The sequence below is a fragment of the Epinephelus lanceolatus genome, chromosome 14, assembly GCF_041903045.1.
Source record: "Epinephelus lanceolatus isolate andai-2023 chromosome 14, ASM4190304v1, whole genome shotgun sequence".
NCBI classification, from domain to species: Eukaryota; Metazoa; Chordata; class Actinopteri; order Perciformes; family Serranidae; genus Epinephelus; species Epinephelus lanceolatus.
In genome coordinates this window covers 8,227,301-8,251,212 of record NC_135747.1, presented here as the reverse complement: position 1 = coordinate 8,251,212, position 23,912 = coordinate 8,227,301, and positions in this window count along the sequence as shown.

The window sequence follows — 23,912 nt, the reverse complement described above, 5'->3', positions numbered from 1 at the left end:
AAAACAATTCAATTACTATGCGATACTTATGTCTTTTGCTGAATATCTGAACAGGTTTCAATACCGTTTTACACCCAAACAATGTGCAACAGTGCTTGATGCCATTCCAAGAGGAGCTTTGAGGGTTTGAAAAAAGTCTCTCGATGGTACATCAGAATTAACGGATTGAAAAAATGTTCACTTGTGAGTTGGAGGCCATTAAGAAAATGAGTTGATATTAGTATAGTAGAAATATCATTGAATTTAACAATATATTCCCACTGATTTTTTTTTCTGATGAAGTGGTTTTGGTGACATGAATTGGAAAAAAATATATACTTAAAATATGATGCTAGCCATTTTGTCAGTTACCAAGATACTGCACATGTTTCAAAAGTGAGTTCCTGCTGCCAGAGGACAGATCTCTTCCACACCAAATGATTACGTATCCAGTGAGAGAGGTCAATATCTGTATCACTATCTTTATAGTCTGTTTCTGTTGGCATCAGTGGGCCGTGATCCTTTGCATAATAAATTAAATGATGCCATTTTGATGAGCACGCAGCTAATTTGCAATACATGACAAGAAGGAAGACTAGTTTTAGGATGCATCCAGAGCACGCCTCCACTAGAAATACAAGCCGAAGTAGCTTGTAGTTCCTCCGAGCACCACTGACATCATCATTTTGCGGCAGAACAGCAGATTTTGAAGCAGCCCCCAGAGACACAGATACAACTTTTAAAGCATATTGTTTTATGTCACACTATACCCACAGTGCTGACCGAAGCTTTGAGTAACTTGTATGGTTAAGTCTGTTTATATGAAAAAATAATTCTGTTCCAGGCCAGTGATCATGAACAGACGAAAAGACGAAACAGCTGCATGTCTGTCACCAGATTTATGAATGAGAATAGAGCTGCAGGTCAAGGTATGAACCAGAAGACCACTGGGAAACCACTGTAAGACAGTCCTTTGTGGGAGTTGTCATGAAAATGTTGTTGCTTTTGAATTTTTAGAGACTAATTGTCAATAATGTGATCACCACAGGTTTCATTTACCTCAGCTGTATTTGGGTGTCAACAAGAGTCTCTATGGGAGACCTCAGCAAATAAAAATCTGCATGGATGGAGACTGTGATGGGTAAATGGTATTCTGTTCCTCTTTCATCAGTGTGAACTTAGACTTAAATAGTAGACAACAGTGGATCTGTTACTTTGCTGGATGTGAGATCTCTTTTTGTTGCAGTGTGAGAGACTGCACTGTCATCTGCTGGCAGTGGATGTGCCCTCTGCAGTGCTTGTTGATCACAGTGAGGAAAAAGCCAAAATGGTGTGCTCAAGTTATCTGTCCTCTGGAGCATGGAAAACATGGAGCTAAAGTTACTTAGTTTTCCAGTGGATTAAAATACATTTATCATGAACACACACCAGGACCTTTGTTTGACTGGTCACAAAGATGCAGAAAGCCCCTCATTGTCATTCCACAGTTGATGGGAAGTGTCTGTGCCCAGACAAACAAGATGAAGGGAGGACACAGACTTCACAGCACAAAAAAGAGACACTTTTGTAGTTCTAAAGTGAAGCCTTTGACAAGAAGGAAAACAAGGAAGAGGAGGAGAAATAGTGATAAAATAAAGTTGGAAACTGTAGACTTGACAAAACAGATATTAAAACAGATATTTGTGACTTCAGTAAGGTTTCCCACCTTCTCACTGGTACCAAGTCCTGTCAGTGGTTCAGTCTAATGATGCTTCTACATCTACAGAGATTATTTCTGTGACAGGTTTGAAACAATTAATTAAATGAAGCAAAGGTCAAAGGTCAGGTGCTGTTACATATTTTATTTATTGTTTATTTATTTACATTTTTCGGGCTTGCCTCTATTCACTCTGACTTTTTTCATGTTTTATAGTTTTACAACTCTGAATCACGGTGGATTCATTATGCTGTTTTGATTGTAATGTGAACTGCATCATGTTTCAACCCTTTTTGAACTTTTAACTTTCATCAAGCTGAAGTTTCTCTTCAGGCAATATAATATAATATAATATAATATAATATAATATAATATACTATAATATAATATAATATAATATAATATAATATAATATGTGTTGGAGCTGTTTGTTATTCTTGTAATATTTAATCACTAATTATTTAGTTATTTTTTGTTGTTTAGTTCTGAAGAATACACCTTTAGTTTTCTTATTATATTTAGTATTGTTTGAGTTAATTTGAGTACTTATTAATGCTTTTATTTTGAAGGTACTGGGTAGCTGGGGCGCACTAGGTGACTCTACATGGGTATGCAGGTACAGGTGAGCCAGGCACCTGGGAGGGTTTATGGTTTTTTACCAGGGCAAAAGAGGCGGCAAAGGCCATTTTTCTTTGTTTGTTTGCCAATGGAAAAATAAACCGAAGAAACTTCATTTTTGCCTGGACAATGGACTTTGTTTTTTCCTGCGTAAATTAATTCCCTAGGTGCCTCAGTGGCCGTGTGATTTGATTTTGTCTTATTTTAGTTTTTGATATTTTGATTCTTGATCACTAAATTGAGGACAAATAGCCGCTACAATATGATATGATATGATAAAATATAATATAAGCACATGCAGATCAGCCATCTAGAAATATATATTCAGTAGTGATGATGTACCAGGATGTAAAAAGATGTTTTAACAGCACAAATCTACTCCATAAGTTACAAATCTTAACTCCATGTTCAAAATACACAGGAGCGTGTCGGGGAAAAGCTCTGTACCTGTTTTTATAGCAGCAGGTTTAACAGCTGCTGAACAGAGTGCCTTAATTTTCGGGACTTTTCAAACCAAACCTCCTAGGAAGCTAAATTATTAGCTACATGTCAGGTAAGTGACATAGGCTACTTTATTTAAATAACGCAATTACGGACGTTACTGACGAAAGGACATTAGGATTCTATGGTTGCTATGGGTTGTAACATTATATATATATAAGCAGGTGGCTCTGCTGTCAGTCACCATTTCACTCCTGAACCCAGAGAGAAAGATTTTGAAGGAAGTTTAAGCCAGCTAAAAGCAACGACCAAAACAGTCCCAACGACTACTGACTGACCTCAGCTCCACCATTTCTACATGGAGAGGGTAATAAAACGAACCGTTTTAAACAACTGTAACATTAAAGCTTTTTATGGTGTTTTGAATTAACAGCCTGTCCAGTGATTAATTAGCTTGTTAGCTAAATTGATGTTAACGTTAACCTGAAGCTCTAGTTCATGAATTCACTTATGTTGTTAACAAATATCAGTGTGGGCTTAACTTTGAATAATTGAAATAACACCAAAAAGTTAAAAGAAGTTACTTTAAACTCTTGAAGTGTTTTGAAGTGTTTATCAAGTCTCCACTCATGGTACTTTGACGGTGGAAAGCTAGAATTCACTCTGAAGTTCAAGGACAAACAAGCTAACATCAAATAACTTTACCGAAATCTGAAGAAGTTTGATAATGAAATTGTTTGAACATAAAATGTTTCATGCACCACAGGATTTTTTCCCAAGATGTCGCTGACATACATTGTTTAATACAAACATTATACATTGGTCAGGTTTCTGTTATGTTTAATGGTAGATCGAAAAAACTGGTGTTTACTTTCAAATGAAGCCACCAATTTATCTGAAACACACGAGAATTGCTTTAATAGCTGATGGTTGCTGATTTGATGATAAAGTTAGATAAGATAAGATAATTTAAGATAAGATAAGATAAAATAAAGTTTATTGTCCCAGTTTGTTTTGGGCACATAGTGCAACATAGCTGCATAGCAGATACAACCATCATATACAAAGAAGACAAAGTGTATTTGAAAGTGTCAACCTGTCCAGTATAGTGTCAACCTGACTGTCTTGTTGTGCGCTGTTGTGCCTGTTTTAATGTAATATCAGAAACTGTTACCTGTCAGAATAAGAAAAGATAAAATGAGCAACGGTTTTAATAAGGAGCTAATGACAAAAAAACAAACTTGGAAAAGCAGAGCCTGATGTTTACTTGGTTGTGGTCTCAAAAATCAAGTGAGAGATTTTTATCCTTAAGATGCTTCCACATCTTTACTGCACAGAGAATTTCCTTAAGTGATTTTGGGAAATGTAACTGAAGAATAGACCAGACAAGCTGAGAGAAAGTAGATTCACCAGTAACTTGTGCAATAGTATGAACAAAGTCAGTTAAATCAGACATGCTCTATCCTAATCCTGTCATGATTAGTTTGATGTATCCCACTGTACTGCATGAGTCTAAAAGGGATTTAAGTGAAAAAAGTCCAACGTAACTGCCTCCTTTTCTCTCTCTCTCTCTCCATATCATTAACAGGGAAACAAGAGGAAGTGGGAGGAGGACAGCAGCCCTCAGCTGTCCACCTCTGGCTCACAGGTAAGGGTGGGGATCTTTGGGTACCTGACATTTTGGTTTGATTCCAATTATTTGGTGTGGATTGAATGATAGAAAAGGGGGCACAGTCTCTTTCTCCAGCACACCTAGTGTGTCCCAAACCATTCAGCTTTTGGTCCAGTCAACAACATGTTATTAATTTCAATTCGGATACTTGATTTTTGACATTTGTGAATGGATGCTGGATCATCCATGTCGACATTGAGATGCATCAAATAATGGATTTTTCCCCCCACCCTTACTTACAGGTGCAGCCAGAGAGGAGCTCCAGCCCTCAGCCGTCCACCTCCGGCCATCAGGTGAACGCTGCTTTGCCACAGAGGAGCTCCACTCGCCAGCCATCCACCCCAGGGCCACGGGGTAGAGAGCAGGAGGCTGCCTGTATGGGTGTAAGTAGTTCATCCTAAACACTCTGCTGTAAATGTACACAGTAAGAGCACTGCCCTTTGTGGAGGTTGCCCACAGTGATTCTTGAAAATACAGGAAATCAGTCACTGAAAAATCCCAGCAGGCATTTTTAGAGCAGATCATAAAAATAAAGTTGATGTTAATGGATTTTTTTTCCTTAAAGCAAATAGGACTGACTTGTGAATAGTTTTGGTGTTTCTGTTGGCAGAGTGACCTCCACAATCTGCCTCAACCCAAATGACGTATCTCATTCCTCTCACTGAAGTAGTTTGACTTGTGTCTTCCTTTTTCTCCTCTGCCCATCTCTCTAACAGCCTTATACCAGGTGGCTGAGAAGGAGACGGAGGGAGCAGACTAGTAGCCGCCAACGCTGCCAGCAGTTCGCCTCTAGTCTGCAGCAAGGAGGGGGGGAGGTGCCGCCGAGGAACTTCCCTATGGAGGTAAGACTCGCCCTGGATTTCACGCCTGTTGTAATCATTCCCGCTTCGGTTTCACTTGCAGAACAGACAGAAGCAGTAGACATGGTATGGTGATGGTGGGCCACTTCCCCATACGGTAGGGAGCTCTAAGTATCTCCGCACAGGTATAGTATACTTAGTGATAATTCCATCTCCACACACACGTTTCCTAATCTTCTTCTACAGCTCTTTCGTTTCCTCCTTTGAAACAAAAAACAAAAAACAAAAAAAAAGCTTTGGTATGTAGACATAATGATAAGTTTAGATTAATTTAAGATATTGTTAAGTAGTAACACATTAAGAATAAAGATGAGTTGTGATAAGTTTAAGTTGTAGGTAAGTTTAGGATGTAAGTAAGTGTGAAGATTAGGGTTTATGGATAAGAGATGTTCAGTGTAAGATATTGATAAGTTTTGTTAAGCTCAGGTTATAAATAAGTAATGGTAAGTTAAAGATATTTATGAGTATTGATTGGTTTAGGCTATGGATAAGTGTTGCATTTAAGACATTGATAAGAATTGATAAGTTGAGGATATAGATAAGAGCTAAGTTTAAGTAATAGATAAGTAATGGTAAGTTTAGGATATAGATAACCACCTGTCAGGCTCTGAACTCTTCCCCTTTCCTCTTCCGAAACAAAAAACCTAAACTTTTTGAGATAGTTAAGTTTAGTGTTTAGTTTCGTCCTCCTCTTTCTCTTAAACAGTTTAATCAAGATAAATTAAAATAGTGTAAAATAAGGAAAGGCTTTAGGAGGGTCTCCAGGAAATGTTCCATTCATTTGTTCTATTTTAAAGCTGTGTTCAGGTTATTATAATGGCTTAAAAACAGGACAAGAAATACTACAAAATCATCATCTGTGGTCTGTTTTTTTAAATTACATCTCAGTTATTGATCTGAAAACAAGGTCAAAGCAATTGTCAGAGTTTACAGAGCAGTTTTAGATAGTTGTTATTGGTTTGTTATATTTGGATGGAACATTTCCAGGGGGTTAGGGTTAGGGTGGGTGGACCCTCCTAAAGCCCTTTGCTTCTTTTACTCTTGTTACTGTTACTGAGTAATGACAAGTTTAGGATATTGATAAATATTGGTATTTTGGGGATATAAATAAGTGTTAAATTTAGGTTATAGATAAATTATGTCAGGTTCATGTTCTAACTCAGTAATGATAAGTTTAAGATATTGATATGTATCAATAAATATAAGATATAGATTCGTGTAACATTTAGGTTATGGATAAGTAGTGTTAAGTTTATGTTTTAACTGAGCCATGATACGTTTAAACAGGGTTGAAAATTAGCGCTAGCCACCAGCTAGTTATAAATAGGTCATGATAAGTTTAAGCTATTGATAAATATTGATAAGTCGAGGATATAGATAAGAGTTAAGTTTAGGTCATAAAGAAGTAATGGTCAGTTTAGGCTAAAGATGAGCAGTTATAAGGTTTTCAGCTCTTCCCCTTTTTTCTTCAAAAAACAAAAACATTTTTGTAGATAGTAAAGATTGGTGTTATGACTAATTTTTCTTCCTCCACTATCTTTAAAAAGTGTCATCAAAATAAATTTGAATAGTGTAAACAGAGGAAGGGCTTTAGGAGGGTCTCCAGGAAATGTTCCATTCATTTGTTCAATTTTAAAGTTGTGTTCAGGTTATTATAATGGCTTAGAAACAGGACAAGAAATACATTACAATTACAAAATCATCTATAGTCTGTTTTTTAATTACATCTCAGTTAATGAACTGAAAATAAAAGCAAATGTAAGAGTTTACAGAACAGTTTTAGATAGTTGTTGTTGTTTTGTTATATTTGGATGGACCATTTCCAGGGGGTTAGGTTTAGGGTGGGTGGACCCTCCTAAAGCCCTGCTTCTGTTACTCTTGTTACTGTTACTGAGTAATGATTCGTCTTCTCTTAAATTTCTTCCTATATTTCTTAAAAAAACAACAGCAAGCATCAAGATATATCCTTACACACACACACCTATGAATATATACATACATATACAGTACAGGCCAAAAGTTTGGACACACCTTCTCATTCAATGCGTTTTCTTTATTTTCATGACTATTTACATTGTAGATTCTCACTGAAGGCATCAAAACTATGAATGAACACATGTGGAGTTATGTACTTAACAAAAAAAGGTGAAATAACTGAAAACATGTTTTATATTCTAGTTTCTTCAAAATAGCCACCCTTTGCTCTGATTACTGCTTTGCACACTCTTGGCATTCTCTCCATGAGCTTCAAGAGGTAGTCACCTGAATGGTTTCCACTTCACAGGTGTGCCTTATCAGGGTTAATTAGTGGAATTTCTTGCTTTATCAATGGGGTTGGGACCATCAGTTGTGTTGTGCAGAAGTCAGGTTAATACACAGCCGACAGCCCTATTGGACAACTGTTAAAATTCATATTATGGCAAGAACCAATCAGCTAACTAAAGAAAAACAAGTGGCCATCATCACTTTAAGAAATGAAGGTCAGTCAGTCCGGAAAATTGCAAAAACTTTAAATGTGTCCCCAAGTGGAGTCGCAAAAACCATCAAGCGCTACAACGAAATTGGCACACATGAGGACTGACCCAGGAAAGGAAGACCAAGAGTCACCTCTGCTTCTGAGGATAAGTTCATCCGAGTCACCAGCCTCAGAAATCACAAGTTAACAGCAGCTCAGATCAGAGACCAGATGAATGCCACACAGAGTTCTAGCAGCAGACCCATCTCTAGAACAACTGTTAAGAGGAGACTGCGCCAATCAGGCCTTCATGGTCAAATAGCTGCTAGGAAACCACTGCTAAGGAGAGGCAACAAGCAGAAGAGATTTGTTTGGGCCAAGAAACACAAGGAATGGATATTAGACCAGTGGAAATCTGTGCTTTGGTCTGATGAGTCCAAATTTGAGATCTTTGGTTCCAACCGCCGTGTCTTTGTGAGACGCAGAAAAGGTGAACGGATGGATTCCACATGCCTGGTTCCCACTGTGAAGCATGGAGGAGGAGGTGTGATGGTGTGGGGGTATTTTGCTGGTGACACTGTTGGGGATTTATTCAAAATTGAAGGCACACTGAACCAGCATGGCTACCACAGCATCCTGCAGCGACATGCCATCCCATCCGGTTTGCGTTTAGTTGGACGATGATTTATTTTTCAACAGGACAATGACCCCAAACACACCTCCAGGCTGTGTAAGGGCTATTTGACCAAGAAGGAGAGTGATGGAGTGCTGCGGCAGATGACCTGGCCTCCACAGTCACCGGACCTGAACACAATCGAGATGGTTTGGGGTGAGCTGGACCGCAGAGTGAAGGCAAAGGGGCCAACAAGTGCTAAACACCTCTGGGAACTCCTTCAAGACTGTTGGAAAACCATTTCAGGTGACTACCTCTTGAAGCTCATGGAGAGAATGCCAAGAGTGTGCAAAGCAGTAATCAGAGCAAAGGGTGGCTATTTTGAAGAAACTAGAATATAAAACATGTTTTCAGTTATTTCACCTTTTTTTGTTAAGTACATAACTCCACATGTGTTCATTCATAGTTTTGATGCCTTCAGTGAGAATCTACAATGTAAATAGTCATGAAAATAAAGAAAACGCATTGAATGAGAAGGTGTGTCCAAACTTTTGGCCTGTACTGTACATTTATATATATATATATATATATACATACATATATATATATCGAGGGCTTGGAGCACAAGGGGAGTAAGTGACATCTTGGGCAAAAATTAGTTTTATATATCATTTTAAAGGTCTTGGTGAGCCCTATCAAATGGTAAAAATATATGGTCACTGTCATTTTTACTTTTTGAAATAAAGGCTGAAAACATACAGGCGTAAGTGAAAACCTTCAATTGAATTTGGAGTGAAATAAGCATAAGTGCACTGACCTTGGCACACAAAAGGCGTAAGTGCAGGCCAAATGCAGAAAAATGGCGTCACTGTACAGTGTTAAAGGACAAAAAGCTGTTGATACATCACTTTATGAAATTTTGATTTTGTTTCAAATATAAAAGTAACCATTTAAGATAAGATAAGATAAGATACACCTGTATTGATCCCACAATTGAGAAATTCCAGTGTTACAGCAGTCAAGGGGAAAGAGTCAGATTAAAGATTTCAAAATTTAAAAACGTAAAACAAACTAGGCATGCAATAAAAGTACAAAAATACAAGAAACAGCAATAAATAATAATAATGAGCAGTGAATAAAAAGTGAGCAATGGATTAAAGTGAACATATTCAGTGCAGAGTGAATATTGTATGTACAAATAAACAACAGCAACATGGGGGACAGTTATGCTTATTATGGTGTCCATAAAGTTTCCATAGTGTCCCTAAAGTGTCCATGGTGCAGTTTACTGTGAGCAGTGCTGGTTATGTAGCCTGACAGCAGCAGGCAGGAAGGACCTGCGATAGCGTTCCTTCACACACTTTGGGTGAATCAGTCTATCGCTGAAGGAGCTCTCCAGAGCTTTTATCTCCTCCTGCAGAGGATGGGAGTCATTAGTCCTCAGAGATGACAGCTTGGCTGTCATCCTCCTTTCTCCCACCACCTGCACAGTGTCCAGAGAGCATCCCAGGACAGAGCTGGCCAGTCTCTTCCTGTCTGCATCCGAGACGCTGCTGCCCCAGCAGACCACTCTGTAAAAGATGGCTGATGCCACCACAGTGTCAAAGAAGGTCTTCAGGAGCGCCCCCTGCACTCCAAAAGACCTGAGCCGCCTCAGCAGGTAGAGTCTGCTTTGGCCTTTCCTGTACAGTGCTGTTATGTGATCAGTCCAGTCCAGTTTATTGTTAAGATGAACACCCAGGTACTTATAAGATGTCACCATCTCAATGTCCTTTCCCTGGATGTTTACCGGTGTTGGGGGGAGGAGTCTGCGCCTGCGGAAATCCACCACCAGCTCTTTGGTTTTCCTCACGTTGATCTGAAAGTGGTTCCTCAGGCACCAGTCAACAAAGTCCTGGTTCAGTTCTCTGTACTCCCTGTTGTTCCCATCTGTGATGAGGCCGACTATGGCAGAGTCGTCAGAGAACTTCTGCAGATGACAGGTGGGGGTGTCGTATGAAAAGTCTGCAGTGTAGAGGGTGAAGAGGAACGGTGCCAGCACCGTCCCCTGCGGGGCCCCCGTAGTGCAGACAACTAAGTCCGATACACAATCCTGGGTCCTGACATACTGCAGCCGGTCTGTGAGGTAGTCCAGGATCCAGGATGTGAGGTGATTAGCCACCCCTATGTGCTCCAGTTTGTTCCTCAGAAGTGCAGGCTGTATTGTGTTGAAAGCGCTGGAGAAATCAAAGAACATGATTCTCACAGAGCTTCCAGGCTTCTCCAGGTGAGAAAGAGCTCTATGCAGGAGGAAGATGACGGCGTCGTCCACCCCAATGCCAGTTTGGTAGGCAAACTGCAGCGGGTCCATTGAAGGGCCTACTGCGGGGCTGAGACGAGACAGGACCAGGCGCCCCAGAGTCTTCATGAGGTGCAATGTTAATGCCACCGGTCTGAAGCTGCTGAAGTCCTTGAGGTGCGGAGTCTGGGCACAGGTACCACGCAGGATGTCTTCCACAGCTGTGGTACTCTCCCCAGCCTCAGGCTCAGGTTGATCAATCTGATGGTTTCAACTATCCTGCACAGTTGCCGTCTGGACCTGCAGCCTTCCTCGTCTTTATCCTCCTCAGCTGATCTCTCACCTGACAGGTAGTGAAGGACAAGCTGGAGCAGGGGGGCTGTGTGCTGGGGGTGGAGGTGATGAGGGTGGGGGGAGGAGTGGGGGTTGGTGAGATGTCAGGGGGAGTGGGGGTAGGGGAGGTGTCGAAGCAGTGTGCCAGGAGTGTAGGTGGGGGGAAGGTGGAGGTGAGGATGAGGGGAGTTGCAGCCGTGATGTCTGGGCCAGGGGAGGGGCAGACTGATCAAATCTATTGAAGAACAGATTCAGATCATTCACCCACTGCTGGTCACCTCTGGCCTGGGAGTCTGGTTGTTTGTGTCCTGAGATGGTTTTCAGACCTCTCCAGACTCCGCTGACATCACTCTGCTGCAGCTGTTCCTCCATCTTCTTTTTAGATTCACAACTTGTAGTCAGTTACCTAAAAAACCCGTAAGAGATGATGAGCAGTTGTAGGCATTGAGGCCCAATGATTCTCACTACTGTAACTGTAACATCTTAACTGTAAGCATAATAATAACATGAGTTTCCTTGGGGTTACTCACAGAGGGTTAAATGAACTGATATAGAGTAATGGTACAAACAGTTTTAAATTCATATAATGTTAATGATAATTAACTGTTAGAATGGATTTTTTACTAGCATGTGGTTCCTGGAGTTCCTTACATAGGATTAAATGAGCTGATATAATTAGAATATGGTTCCATCTGTTTTTGAATGTTATATTCATGAAAAGTTACTGATGATTGACAATATTCAAACATTTATAGAGAAAATTACATGTTTTTAATGATGTTCCTCTGGTTATGTTCAAATGTTTTTAAATAGGCTGTTATGTCGCTGTTACAGTATCTTGTCAATGAAAATAAAGAAGCAAAAACTATTTAGGACTTATTTTGGCTTGTTACTCTGTCTCTATTCTAGTATCAGTGTCACTTACGCCCTTCACAACAACCAAAAGGTATAAAATACATAAATATATATATATTACTCAGATTTACATCGTCAGTGGGAACCAATGAGATTAAGGTTGAGCATCACAGACAGAGTTGGGAAGTCAGAAAGAACTGAGAGATGGACTAATGCATTGTTGCTTTTGATCTTTTCATGAGTTTTATTTATATCAATAAATATTTAGTAGCTTCACCTTAATATAAATATAAATCAAGGAGTGATAAAGAACATTTGGATGAAACATTGTCACATGGTTACAAAAGTATTATTTTTGTATTATTCTAATAATCATAAACAATATTTGTATTATCTTACAGCCCTTTCTCAGTCTGAAATTAGTTCAACAGCAGCAAAACTTTAGTAAAAATAAACAATTGATATTTGACAAAGTAAGAACACTTTAGGAGGGTCTACTGACAATATTCCAACTGATTTTTATTACACTGCATTATGTGAAGGCAATAACTTGACAGAAACAACTTTCATCAGTATTTGGTACGATTTTAGACTCATTTCAGCCACAAGAGGTCAGGAGTTGACAGGTCTCATATATTAATATCACAGCCTGCACTCTTTTGTCAAAGTATAAGCACATCTGTCATTTCCAGGTGTTGAGTGTGAATGTCAGCTGAATATTTAGCGTACATTGGTAGATAGATATAGATGTAAAGATGTAATGAGGGAATAAACAATAGATTGCAGTTAATTTGTTTTTCTTTTACATCCATGCTTACACAACAGGTCAGTAATAATAATTGCTATGTTTTTTGGTTGATAGGAATGTGTATTGTGCCACTGTGTATTGGAATGTGCATTGTGCCAGTCACATGCTCATGCATGTACACGTGTCCTCACACACATGCTAATCAATTACAAGACACAAACAAAACAGGAACCCAGTCATCAAAACACTGCTCCATAGTTCTACCGGTGATCAGAACCTCCACAGGGTACCTGTTATGGAGCTCATACTGTGCACTCCTGACCTCCTGTGGCTAAAACTGAAACGCTCTTTCAAGTAGCTGCGTTGCTCCTGGCATTTTCTTCACTGGTTCATGTCAAGTATGAGACATAAACAGTTGAATGAAATAAACTTTGAGGCCGATACCTGTTTACATTGCATTTAATGAAAATGTACATTTGGATGGAACATTGTCAAAGCCCTTTGCTTCAGTCACTGAGTCATTAGAGTGAGTTCAACAGCAGAGCAAAAAGTTTGGATGCAACTTAGGAAAAGAAATAAGCAATATATGCATAAAAGTTATATTAATGTGTGCTTAAAAATTAAGACCTCATCAATTTTTGAAGCAAAATAATAATAATAATAATAATAATAAACAACTTTATTTATTTAGCACCTTTCATACGTGGTGAAGCTCAAAGTGCTTCACAAAAAGTGAAGAAACAAGAAAAATTAAAACGTGCAAATACTATCTGATAAAACCAACAATCAGATAAAAAACAGAAGAGGCAGCAAATAGCAAGAACAGTTACACTACAACCAAAGGTCAACGTCACTGTCAAATCACTTAGTTAAAATAAATTGGAAGGCACAATGATGGACCTCTATTTCTCATGCTTCCGTGTTGGAAAGCCACATCATCAACACATGTCTACGACATTATCAAGGCACCCCATGCAGATAGTATGGTAATGTCTGGACAAACAAATCCACTCCACCTGCAAATTACAGTGTGGACAGTCTGTATTCAAGATCTGATTGGAGAAACAAATGTGATTTGCTTGCAGTCTGAACGTAGCCAGTGACATCAGAGCTCACCTGAGAGCCTGTAGCTTACCTGTGTGTGTATCTCTGTGCTGGTCGGTTGATGCTGCTACCACCAGGACTGATAAAATGATTCATGGTATTTACAAACAAAGTGATCAGTTAGATAAGCTGTGGCTAATTTGCCCTACATGAAATGTCCATAATATATTGACCCATACAAATAAGATAAGACCAGATAAGCGTCTGATGATCCTCAGAGGGGACATTCAGGTGTTGCAGCAGCACAAAGAAATAAGTACAGATATACAGAGAATTTAAAAAAACAAAATACAATAAAATAAAGACAAGATAGTACTTTACTTATCCAGAGGGAAATTGTTGTACAGCACAAGAAAAGAGTACAAATATATAGCATGCAAATCAAGCAAAATATAAACAATAAAGATTATCCTTAAGGTGCAAAAATAGTACACAATGGCAGAAATGTAAACAGGCTAATGGTAAGGCTTGTAAACAGGTTAATAGCATGGTGCATATCCAACATATACAGGTATGTAAAATAAAAAATAATAATAGAAATACAATAGATACAAAGTAAGGCTTGTAAACAGGTTAATAGCATGGTGCATATCCAACATGTACAGGTATGTAAAATAAAAAATAAGAATAGAAATACAATAGATACAAAGTTAAAATTACAAAGCAGCAGTGACATAATTGTGTGATTACAGTTTGAATGTGATCATTTGACAATGTTGCATCAAATGAAAACTCTTCTCCCCCTCTCTTTTTTAACAAAGAGCACTGTATTAGCAGCACTTGCTGTCACTTTTACTGATTAAAATCTCACTCAGCTGTTACCGTTTAACAACAATTTTGTGAGTAACCTGGTGACAGGTCAAAACATTTCTAATGTTGGGTTTGTGTACTCTCTGCAGGCAGGTGTGTATACTAAAGATGGTTTGTGGGAAAACAAACTCCAATCACAATGTGATGCAACTTCACTAGTAAACAAAAGAAATGCGTAACGTCAGTTTCAGAAAAAGCACCCCCAGCTTTATTTGCAGTCATATTGTAACAATAATTTCAAAGTAATAGTTTTGAACTTTGGCCTTCAGTTTTTTGGATCGAGTAGTGTAAAATAGAGTGGCCTATACTTGTTTCGGTGAAGGAAATGTCAGATGAAACAGGCAGAGCTAGTCAGTGGATTTGGATGAGGAGGAATAATGTCAGTTGGGGGCCAGCAGGGGGAACTACTAAGCAGGGTACATAAGTCCTTGAGATCAGGTGGAGGAAGGTTATTTAAGTGTGGGAGTGGCCTATTTGAATCCCTTTTGTTTGAGACTATGCTGCAAGGTGAGTGTGTTTGCTGATCCTGTGAGTTTATATTCTCTATCTCCTTTAACTTAAGCTTATATTGGAGTTATGCTATGTAACATGAGTATGGTGAATGTGCTAGGATAGGAAGTATCAGCACTGTCACTACCTGGAGCTTGCATAAACGGAGCCTGGGTTTGTTGAAGGTGGCAGTGCTGTTTGGGCTGAGAAAGCCTGTGAGTTTATTTTCTCTATCTCCTTTAACTTTAGCTTATATTTGAGTTATGCTATGAAGCGTGTGAAATAGATTATGGTGAATGTGCTAAGAAAAGTTGTATCGGCACTGTCTCTACCTGGAGCTCGAATGTATGGAGCCTGAGTTTGTTGAAGGTGGCAGTGCTGTTTGGGCTGAGAAAGCTATGTGTAAGTAGAGAGATCACTGTCTAGCCTCCTGGAGGTGTTATGGGACCAACTAGATGAAAAACTGGTGAAAGGAGGTTCCCACCTGATGACCCCAAAGACATGTTAGTTATCACTGCTCACTGGTCTGTATAGTTAACCCTATGGGCCCGAACGACGCATAGTGCGTCCAAATTCACACCTGTTCTTCTCTATTGATTTTCTCCACGACCGTGCATCATAGCGAGAAGCCAACCATATCATGTGAAACAGTGGAATTGTAGCTTTCCGACAAGACTGAGCACTTGTCAGTAGTCCAGTGTTTTCACAGCGAAAAAGAATGATAAAATTACACTAAAATTATGTATAACAGAGCTTTCACACAGCTTTGCACACACATTACTCTTGGATGGATTACTCGTGAATGCAGGGTTGCACAGAAATGCCACATCACATGAAAGTGCAGGAGCAGAGCTTTCCAATGATACCACACACATCATTGTGCTGTCATCCCATCATGCAATAAATCCAGATTAACTGTCTACAAAATAAAAACCTGACAAATTTCTTTACAATCCATTATACCGATTTGGTATCAGTCACTTCATATAGTGAGGAATATCGTATCTTACCACGTCTTGGGCTTGTGTGTGTTTCTCCCTGTCTATCCACATTTGTAGTCCTGCTTTCAAGATGCAAATATCTCCATATTGTCCAGTTGACACTCCATCAAACTTTGTATGACAAGACCAGCCACTTCACCTTTGCGCACCCAGACAACTGAGGCCTAATTATGCATGCATGACAGGGCAGTAGTCACCATATACATTGAGGGGGACATGTGTCCCCCCCCAATGCCCAAAATGCCCCCCCCCCCCCCCAAATATATAACTGAAATTGAGAAACAAACTTCGTTTACTGCAAACAAAGTGGCAAATATCATCTTGGAGGACATCATTGCACTTGGTTGACTATTGTTCTATGATCTTAGATGTAAAAATTGCATGTTTCTTTCAGATAAAACACATTTTTGACTTGTGAATGAGTCAATGGAATTTCTTGCAATAATGAAAAAATACTGGCAATCATGTCCGCCTGGCACAAACCACATGTTTTGGACAGCTGTGAAGTGAGAGAATGTCCCACCATCATGGTTCTTATATTGCCAGATTCCAGAGAGTCTCCCCTCTTCATATATGGCAGAATATGTCATTTTCCAACTTGCTATGGTGAGATACATGTAAAAATGTAAGAATTTAGTAACAAAGATTTGGTTTTTTTCATTGATATAAAAATTAATATAAAATACAGGCACATAGAAGGACATGTAATGATGGCAAATCTGGTTAGCCCAGATTGTCCTGAAAAAACCCCAAGATATAGTATGTGTATGTAGCCTTTATAATGACTGTGATATGAGCTTAAAAGTAAAGGCAGTAAAAATACCCCAAAAATGCCTAGGGCCCATAGGGTTAAGCCTTGCTATTGATACCAGTAACACTGCCACTGAGGAGGAGCAGGAGGAGGAGGAGGAGGAGGGGGTAGTAAGAGAGGATGCAGGTGACATTGAGGTCAGTATGCCAGTCAGAGAGAGAACCATGGAGCAAAAGGTTAGAGTTAGATGGCCTAGGGCAAATGACAGTAAAGAATGGAAGATAGTTAAAGCCGCAACAAGGAACTTTTAACTGGATATGCAAAAGTCTCTCGTTTCTGCTGATGTCTGTGCATGACCTACAACAGCAAATGAGACCATCGGTCTGAAGAGAAGCTATTTCTATATAGTGTATATCCATACCTTTAGGAAACTGTCTCCGGGTCTGCCCCAGGTCGCTTCCAGGACGAAACAATTTACGGCACTCAGACGGCACACGTCATCTTACCTAGCTGCTTACATTTAGTGACTCTTATAAATAGTTGCTATTCCTCCTCCTCGACCCGACGTCCGTGGGGAGTTAAAATAGCAGCAATCATCGGGTAAAAGTTCTGTGAAAGCACTGGACTCACCAACAGTCAGCCACGTCTCAGTCACACAGAGAAAATCCAATCCTTGGGAAGTCAGGAAATCCTTCAGGAGAAACGTTTTGTTCGCTAGCGATCTAGCATTTACCAGCCTAATCCTGGCAGGAGCGGGCGGGTCCACGGCGTTAGCTGTCCGGGGAGCCACACATAGAGGCCACAGGCTGCGCAGATTCACCCGGTGCCAGCAGGGACGAGGAGAGCAGGGGCCACGGGGCTGGAACACCTCATCCGGGCCGACCACAGGTACCAGCCAGGCGTCGACAGGGTCCAGTGAGTGCCGAGAAATAAAGAGGTGAGGCACCGCTCCATACTCAGTCCAAGAAGCTGTGGAAGTGCTCGCCAAACTTAAGCCTTGGTAAGCCTTCAGCCTTACCAGCCGACTGCTGCGTTTACGCTGGCAGCGGTGGCGCTTATGCCGGAGAGGTGGAGCTGGGGCGCGGCAGAGGTGAGCTGGGATCACCGATAGGAGCGGGGGCAAAGTTTTCCCGTCTTGTTGTTTCATTCATCCCGGAAAAAAAAAACACATGTGCGAGCCAGGTAAGCGTCTATACGACAATACGCACTAGAGCTCATGGGAAATGTAGGCTTCATTCCGGCAAAACACTACTGCTTTTGTCCACAGGGTTGCCAAAATCAACTCAAAATGAAAGTTCCTTGTAGGGGCTTTAATAGAGATTTGTCAGTAATCTCAAGCAGGCTTAGAGGAAATGCAATAGAAAAGTTAGAAAAGATGGGAGATATAATTTACTAATATGGTGCAGAGAGGTTTGGGGTGTATGAGAGACGGGGGTGAGAGGGCACAGTCAGGTAAGTCTAGGCAGCAAAGAGAAATAGAGAAGTTAGTTAAGGAAAGGAAACAGTTAAGAAAGCAGTGGAAAAAGGCTACAGAAGAAGAAAGGGAGGGCATTAATGTGTTGCAAGAGGAGTTGAGAAGCAGGCTAGCAGTTCTTAGAAGGGCAGAGCATCTCAGGAAAAAGAGGAGGAAGAAGGAACATGTAAGGACAGGTTTTTTCAGTGACCCTTTTAAGTTTGTGAAAGGATTGTTTAGCCAGGAAAAGGGAGGGCGTATAGTTAAGCTTTGCCATAATAGCTTATAGGGTTGGGAACGATTAACCGATACGACCAGATATCCGGTTTGACAAGCGAGAGATACGGCTATGTCGGTAGCAGCCTCCTCAATCGATACGAATCAGCCATGAATCCTTAGATCCTTAGACTGTAGAGTCATGGATTCGGGTATTGCGAGATTAGCAATCGGTTGACTGACTTTAACAGTTTGCATCTCGAAAACAACGCGAGAGCCGGCGGCATGCTCCATAGCAGGCATTACTGACAGCGATAATGGATGTAAACAACAGCGCCAGCTTGACCGGTGGAGATGAGGAACAGAAGCTAATGCTGGTTGGATAAACCAGGAAGCAGCCAAGCCGCAGCAGAAACTAAAGGCGAATCCTGCCGGTTGTGGGTTGAATGGGGGTCACAGACACAGACAGAAATACGTATTCCTGTCAAATACGGTGGCGCATGATAACGGCTTACCGGCGACCGACAAGCCTGGCTCCAGGTCCAAGAAGTCTTTGTCGGTGTCATGATTGCCCAGAAATACCATGCGAGCCCTGGCAGCACACAGGTATGTGACGTGTCAGAGGAGAAACGAGCAGTTCACATTTCCACAAACCTCACCGCACTTTAGGGACTGTTCTTTACTTGTCAGGGGAGAAGGGTGGCTGGTTGATTTTTATTTTATTTATTTATTTTATTTTGATCCCCCCTTATGTTAATCACTTATTCATGCTGTTTTTGAAGTATGAATAAGTCAGTAAGTAATTTATTCCATTGAAATATCATTGATGTATTTTAGAAAAGTGATTTATCTTTTTTATAAATGACAGAGTGTAGCAAACACAGAGAAATAGTCTGACATGCTGTCAGTGATAAGCTGCTAGTCATCACAGTCCATGATATCAACTAATAACAGGAGATGTCAGATTCTGCCCCTACATTGCATGTTATTATTTTATTCTGCTTTATGTTTATATTGTACAGCGTTATAATAAACTTTATTCCAGACTCAAGTCCATATGAGATACATACAAAAACACAGACAATACAATAAAAACAACACAACAAGTAGGTTTAAAACACTTAAATTTTACTTAAAGTTCACTTCACTTAAAGTTTAAAACTTCTCATTTTTATATTGATCCCATCCAACAAAATGATGTTCATTCAGCAAGACTTTTTTTGGTCCATGTCTAAAAAGAAATACATTTGACATGTGATTTTGTTGTTGTTTGACTTTTTATTTTATTTTTGCAAGTGCCATACAGCAACAATGCTTGGGGATGTGGTCTTTTACAAATTTGAAAGTACTGTAAGAATGTCACTTTTATAGAATTGGCTTTATTTTATAATGTATGATTAATGTCTACATCAACAAATGTTAACCATAGAATCGTATCAAATCGTATTGTTCCTACACTGTATCGAATCGTATCGAATCGTTCTGTATTAAAAATATATCGTTTTTGAATCGTATCGTAACCCGTGTATCTAGATATGTATCGAATCATCTATCACAGAGAGATTCCCAACCCTAATAGCTTATCATAGGGCTTAGGAGGTGCTGATCTTTACTCTAGAGCACAAACTTCTTGTGTTTATTTGAATTCAGTGTGCCAGATATATATTACATCAACACTGCATGTCTTCTGCTGCTATGAGTATATTTATTTTCATAAGGCATCTTTGTTGTAAAAACCTAAAGGTGAATAAAGTTCTGTTTTTTCATTCACAGGTTGTAGATCAAATTCTTTATTTAGCATTGCTGTGAATGACAGCAGAAAGCACTTTTTTGTAATGTTCCCGTGGTTATGCCATTCTCTTCATCTGCTAGCCCTGTGGTGTCTCCCTGGCAGAGCAGGGCTGCTATTGTGACTATTGACCTGTTGCACACTTGGTTCGTTCCTACTGGCACTTTAGTTTTTATTTGCAACAGTTTAATTTGCACTAGCCTACTGTATTTTATCTGCACTATTTATACTACAGGTTTTTTAGTGCACTTTTTATGATTACCTCCTGGGCTAGTGCAACCTTAAGGAGCTTTTATTCTTTTAGCTTGACCTGATATGATAAAGTTGTTGTATTTATTTCATCCAGTAGTCCTAATTGCACTATTATGTTATTCAAATCTGCGCCTTGCGTACTACATGGTTGTCTTCTGTGTGTCTTGTTTGTATATGATGGTTGTAACTGCTATGCAGCTATGTTGCACTATGTGCCCAAAACAAATTTCCCGCTTGGGACAATAAAGTTTATCTTATCTTATCTTATAAGGTTTCTCTCCTGCCTTTTTTCTCAAGGTTATGCTACATTATGACTTTAATGGTACACATTCACAGAATTTAATTAACAAATGTTTAAATGTTGATAATGCAAACAAAAACAGGACAGCATTTACAGCAAGGTAAAAGTAAATACTATCTAATGATAGTTGTGATGATATGTGGATGGCCAGGTGTAGGAGGTTTGCTGACTCTCTGAAGCTGGAAACAGGCCAGTATCAAGACAGAAGAAATTATGTTTATGTGAAAGTAAAACTGTTACCTTTAAATCAAGTTACAGCAAACACTTCATGGCTGGTGCAAATGAAATTTATATTGTAGTTGCATTTACCTTGTTTGATATCTTCCAAACAGAGAAGTGTCCTCTGCAGTATAATACAGGAAATTACTTACTGAAGAATCCCAGCAGGTTTTTTTAGAGCACATCATTTAATATTAAGAAAGTTCATTTGGATGTTTCTTTCTCTTAAATAAAATGTAATAATAATAATAATAATAATAATAATAATAATTATACATTTTATTTGGAGGTCCCTTTCAAGTCAAGGTCACCTTACAGAGCATAGAAGATAAAAGATCAGTAAGACGGTTAGAGTGAATATGCCAGTTTGAACAGGTGGTTTCTGAGTTGGGATTTGAATGATGTGATGGAGTCTGACTATCTTATGTGTAGGGGGAGGGAGCTGCTCGGGCACCCATGGTACTGAAGCGTGAGGTGGGGATGGTGAGGAGTCCAGCAGAGGTTGAGTGGAGGGTGTGGGGTAGGGAGGGGTGTATTCCTGAAGGAGGTCACAGAGGTAAGTGGGGGCTAGATTGTGGAGAGCTTTGTAGGTGAGGGCAAGGTTTTTGTTTGTACAGGGAGCCAGTGAAGTTGGATGAGAACAGGGGTAATGTGGTGAATTTGACTGATTTGTGAATGGTTTTGGTGTTTCTGTTGGCACAGTGACCTTTGCGGCCTGCCTCAACCCAAATGATTTGTCTCATTATTCTCAACTACACTGAACAAAAATATAAACGCAACACTTTTGTTTTTGCTCCCATTTTTCGTTAGCTGAACTCAAAGATCTAAAACTTTTTCTACATACACAAAAGACCATTTCCCTCAAATATTGTTCACGATTCTGTCTAAATCTGTGTTAGTGAGCACTTCTCCTTTGCCGAGATAATCCATCCCACCTCACAGGTGTGGCGTATCAAGATGCTGATTAGACAGTATGATTATTGCACAGGTGTGCCTTAGGCTGGCCACAATAAAAGGCCACTCTGAAATGTGCAGTTTTGCTTTATTGGGGGGGTCAGAAAACCAGTCAGTATCTGGCGTGACCACCATTTGCCTCACGCAGTGCAACACGTCTCCTTCGCATAGAGTTGATCAGGTTGTTGATTGTGGCCTGTAGAATGTTGGTCCACTCCTCTTCAATGGCTGTGCGAAGTTGCTGGATATTGGCAGGAACTGGAACACGCTGTCGTATACACCGATCCAGAGCATCTCAAACATGCTCAATGGGTGACATGTCCGGTGAGTATGCTGGCCATGCAAGAACTGGGATGTTTTCAGCTTCCAGGAATTGTGTACAGATCCTTGCAACATGTGGCCGTGCATTATCATGCTGCAACATGAGGTGATGGTCGTGGATGAATAGCACAACAATGGGCCTCAGGATCTCATCACCGTATCTCTGTGCATTCAAAATGCCATCAATAAAATGCACCTGTGTTCATTGTCCATAACATACGCCTGCCCATACCATAACCCCACCGCCACCATGGGCCACTCGATCCACAACGTTGACATCAGCAAACCGCTCAACCACACGACGCCACACATGCTGTCTGCCATCTGCCCTGAACAGTGAAAACCTGGTTTCATCCGTGAAGAGAACACCTCTCCAACGTGCCAGACGCCATCGAATGTGAGCATTTGCCCACTCAAGTCGGTTATGACGATGAACTGCAGTCAGGTCGAGACCCCGATGAGGACGACGAGCATGCAGATGAGCTTCCCTGAGACGGTTTCTGACAGTTTGTGCAGAAATTCTTTGGTTATGCAAACCGATTGTTGCAGCAGCTGTCTGGGTGGCTGGTCTCAGACGATCTTGGAGGTGAACATGCTGGATGTAGAGGTCCTGGGCTGGTGTGGTTACACGTGGTCTGCGGTTGTAAGGCTGGTTGGATGTACTGCCAAATTGTCTGAAACGCCTTTGGAGACGGCTTATGGTAGAGAAATGAACATTCAATTCACAGGCAACAGCTCTGGTGAACATTCCTGCAGTCAGCATGCCAATTGCATGCTCCCACAAAACTTGCGACATCTGTGGCATTGTGCTGTGTGATAAAACTGAACATTTCAGAGTGACCTTTTATTGTGGCCAGCCTAAGGCACACCTGTGCAATATTCATGCTGTCTAATCAGCATTTTGATATGCCACACCTGTGTCGTGGGATGGATTATCTCGGCAAAGGAGAAGTGCTCACTAACACAGATTTAGACAGATTCGTGAACAATATTTGAGGGAAATGGTCTTATGTGTATGTAGAAAAAGTTTTAGATCTTTGAGTCCAGCTCACGAAAAATGGGAGCAAAAACAAAAGTGTTGCGTTTATATTTTTGTTCAGTGTAGATTGGCCTGTGATTTTCTTTTCCTCCTCTGCCCATCTGTCTAACAGCCTTGAGCGACGAGGCTGAGAAGGAGATGGAGGGAGCAGGAGAGACACCGCGATCGCTGCCAGCCACCTGCCTCTGGTCCACAGCGTGGAGGGGGAGGGGAGCAGAGAGACATTGCACGCTCTGCCGCGGCTACTAATGTGCACCAAGTGGGCTGGCCCTTCGTACATGTCTGCTTGGGTTCCGCGTTCTAATCAGGTGGAAGTGACGGCGGAAGTACGACGATGGTGTAACAGTTTTCCATGCAGAGCAGAGCTCTAAGTAACTCCTCACAGGTAAAGCGCCATGCTTAGCTGCACCACCAAGTATAGTGTACTTAGTGTCACTTACACCGCCACACACACTGTTGCTTAGTGTTTTTCTACAACTCTGTCTTTTTCTTTTTTTGAGACATAATGATAAGTTTAGGATAGATATTGATCAGATTTAAATTAGTAGGCTAATGATAAAGTTAAGATATTGATAAGTATTGATTATTTTAGAATAAAGATAAATGTTTGGTTAGTGTTATGACTTTTTTTGCTCCACCACTTTCTTTAAAAAGCTTCTATAGAA